The 3,900-nt window shown below is 39.0% G+C and overlaps 1 long non-coding RNA gene across 1 annotated transcript; it reads left to right on the top strand.

The window, feature by feature from the left end:
• The first annotated feature begins 25 nt into the window (after positions 1-25).
• LOC308470305 lies at positions 26-3,449 on the top strand. Its single transcript, XR_013982356.1, has 2 exons — positions 26-1,038; positions 3,131-3,449. It is a non-coding gene; the product is annotated as an uncharacterized lncRNA (long non-coding RNA).
• Positions 3,450-3,900: the final 451 nt, after the last annotated feature.

The following is a 3,900-nucleotide window of genomic DNA, read 5'->3' as shown; positions in this document are numbered from 1 at the left end:
TGTGGAATTCTCTTGTAAAGAACAGGACCACACTGGAGAATATAGCACGGGAGTGAGAGGCCTGTGGCTCTCTGGATGTTGCTGGATTCCAACTCTCATCTCTCAACTTTTCCACTTTTGATTTTAAAACATATGTCGCGGTGCACATTATCACAGATCGATGTTGTATATTTGTTTATGGACACAGCACAGCCCAAGTATTTCAGATATTTAAATTTTCAAATTTCAGTTCACACTTGCATGGTTGTCAGAAACCACTTCCTAATCCAAACAGAGTTTTGCCAGATAAAACAGACACTCCACGGTCAGAAGGAACATGCCTCTTAATACCATTTGCTGGGAATCCCAAGTCGCAGGCCTCCCATTGGCATTCATTGGCCACTGTGAGAACACAATGTTAGACTAGAAGGGCCTTTGGCCTGATTCTTATGTCTAACATGAGCAGGAGTCTTCTGTTAGCTAAGATTCAACATTCACAATGGCAACCAACACACACGGTGAAATAATATGTACAATTGCCAATGCTGGCGTCAGTTTCGGTTTGGGGGGGCTTCCGGTTTGGGGGGGCTTCCGGTTTGGGTCGCGGACAGCGAGGAAGCGCAGAAAGCCCTTGTCAGGGTTTTCTGAGCAACACGGGGGCTTGGGGGAGATGCAAAGGCACTGCTTGCGTCAGTTTTCTGTGGGAGCCCTTGAGCAAGATGGGCCTCCCTCTAGGAGTGTGCTCACCTCCATATTGCCATTGTCACTGCTCTTGTTCACTCGCCTTCTGCCTCTTGTTGCTGCTGGCATGCTTGGAGAAGACAGGTGAACAGACAGAGGCAGCAAGGAGTCTCTCATGGCAAAATATCACCCTGGACACCAGCATTGACTAACATCAAGTAGATAAACGTCCCATAGAGCTAGAGTGGCTGAGCTATGAAGCAGGAAGTTCTGCTTCTGCCATCATCTCATGAGGTAGCCTTAAGCAAATTTTAACCTCTTGGCCTCCTATTTACAGTAGAAGTAACAATCCTGACTGCCTTACAGAGTTGCCATAAGGTTGTTGTTTTTTTTTATAATTTTTTATTAAGTTTTTAAACAAACAAAAAAGAAAAACAACACACACAAAAAACAATACAAAGCTTAACAATATAAACACAAAACAATTAATAACGAACTCTCTTTTCCATTACCAATTTTAAATTACTTATTTTCTGGACTTCCTCATACCTCCCTCTTTTGTATTCCAATCCACATTTATTTATCCAGCAGTTTCTTTTCCACTTTTTTAATCCCAATCTTTAATTTAATAAAATGTTAAAATATATAACTTCAACTCTTTTAAACCTAATCCTTGATCTTAATATCCTGTAACTTTAAAGTTTTCCCTTTTAAAATCAAATTTCCATTTCTTTAAGCTTCTTTAATCTTAATCTTTAATCTTAATCTATCCTTAACTTTAACCTATGCAGCTGGAAACCACTTATTTTCAGTCCAACATCACTCTAACATTCCTTAATTTTGCAGTGTTTCTGAAGATAGTCTTTGAATTTCTTCCAGTCTTCCTCCATCGACTCTTCTCCCTGGTCACGGATTCTGCCAGTCATTTCCGCCAATTCCATATAGTCCATAAGTTTCATCTGCCATTCCTCCAGCGTGGGAAGTTCTTGTGTCTTCCAATACTTTGCGATGAGTATTCTTGCTGCTGTTGTTGCATACATAAAGAAAGTTCTATCCTTTTTTAACACCATTTGGCCGACTATGCCCAGGAGAAAGGCCTCTGGTTTCTTAGGGAAGGTATACTTAAATACCTTTTTTAATTCATTATATATCATTTCCCAGAAAGCCTTAATCTTTGGGCACGTCCACCAAAGGTGAAAAAATGTACCTTCAATTTCTTTACATTTCCAACATTTGTTATCGGGCAAGTGATAGATCTTCGCAAGCTTGACTGGGGTTATGTACCACCTGTATATCATTTTCATAATATTCTCTCTTAAGGCATTACATGCCGTAAATTTCATACCTGTGGTCCATAACTGTTCCCAGTCAGCAAACATAATGTTATGGCCAACGTCCTGTGCCCATTTAATCATAGCCGATTTTACCGTTTCATCTTGAGTATTCCATTTCAGCAGCAAGTTATACATTCTTGACAAGTTCTTAGTATTGGGTTCTAACAATTCTGTTTCTAATTTGGATCTTTCCACCTGGAAGCCAATTTTCCTGTCCAATTTAAATACCTCCATTATTTGATAATAATGAAGCCAGTCTCGCACTTTGTTTTTTAGTTTTTCAAAACTCTGCAATTTCAGTCTATCTCCGTCTTGTTTCAAAATTTCCCAATATTTCGGCCATTTGACCTCCATATTGACCTTTTTCAAGGCTTTCGCTTCCATTGGTGACAGCCACCTTGGGGTTTTATTTTCTAACAAATCCTTATATCTTATCCAAACATTAAACAGCGCTTTCCTGACAATGTGGTTTTTAAATGCTTTATGTGCTTTGACCTTATCATACCATAAATATGCATGCCATCCAAATACATTATTAAAACCTTCTAGATCCAAAATGTCAGTGTTTTCAAGAAGTAGCCATTCTTTCAACCAGCAAAAGGCTGCTGATTCATAGTACAGTTTAAGGTCTGGCAGGGCAAATCCACCTCTTTCCTTTGCATCCGTTAATATTTTAAATTTTATTCTGGGTTTCTTGCCCTGCCAGACAAATTTAGAAATATCTTTCTGCCACCTCTTGAAACAATCCATTTTGTCCACAATCTGCAAGGTTTGAAACAAAAACAACATTCTGGGCAATACATTCATCTTTATCGCAGCAATACGGCCTAGCAGTGAAAGCTTCAAATTTGACCAAATTTCTAAATCTTTTTTCACTTCTGACCAACATTTTTCATAGTTATCTTTAAATAAATTCCCATTTTTTGCTGTCATGTTAATCCCCAAGTATTTAACTTTCTTAACCACTGTTAAACCTGTCTCATTCTGAAACCTCTCTCTTTCAAACGGTGTTAAATTTTTCTCTAAAACCTTGGTTTTTGACTTGTTCAATTTAAATCCTGCCACTTGACCAAATTCTTGAATCAGTTCTAAAACCCTTTTTGTACTAGATCCTGGCTCCTCAGAGTTGCCATAAGGTTTACTGGGAAAATGTAAGCAAAGCACACTAAACACTCAGAAGAGCTACTTAAATGCTACATATCATTATTATTGTCCTGTATTTATCCAACACCTATGATAAGAGAGGGCAGCGCTAATGGGAATTTATTGTTGACAATTTCATACCTGGGGAGGCCCACATTAGTGAATTGGTGATGTTGGATGTTTTGAATTGTTTTTAGGAGGTTGTTTTTAAAAGTTTGAATTGTAATATATTATTGACATATTTGTCACCCTGTGTTCTTTCAGGAGGAGGGGTGGGTTGAAAATTTATTGAATGAATGTTGCTACCCAGTTTTAGTTTTGTCTTTTTTTACCTATTTCCCTGTGTAAATGAAACTATCTTGCAACCATTCTTGGGGTGGAGCAACACATTTCAATGGAAGATAAAACAGTGCATTCCTTTTTATTGGAGCTCTAGAGAGAGAAATAAAGAAAGGCTGGGGATGACAAAGAAGCTGGCGAATGTGAATACAGACACATCTTCAGGTAGAAAGGGAGAACAAAAGACCTTCTGCCCAGAAATGTCCCCCAAGCCTCATTGTCACTTCTAGGCGTAACATTATCCCATCTGCTATACAGAGACAGACTACTAGGCACTGGCACCTGAGTTCCATGACAATAGTCGCCTTTACCTTGCTGTGGCCCAGACATGCAGGGAGTGGCCTGAGGTGTGGGTTCAAGAGAAAATGGGATTATGCAGATTACACTCCCTGACACCAGCAAGGCTGCCAATACTGAGTTTATT

The sequence above is a fragment of the Podarcis pityusensis genome, assembly GCF_964106645.2.
Source record: "Podarcis pityusensis genome assembly, chromosome: 2".
In the NCBI taxonomy this organism is placed as follows: Eukaryota; Metazoa; Chordata; class Lepidosauria; order Squamata; family Lacertidae; genus Podarcis; species Podarcis pityusensis.
This window is presented reverse-complemented; position numbering and strand designations above follow the sequence as displayed.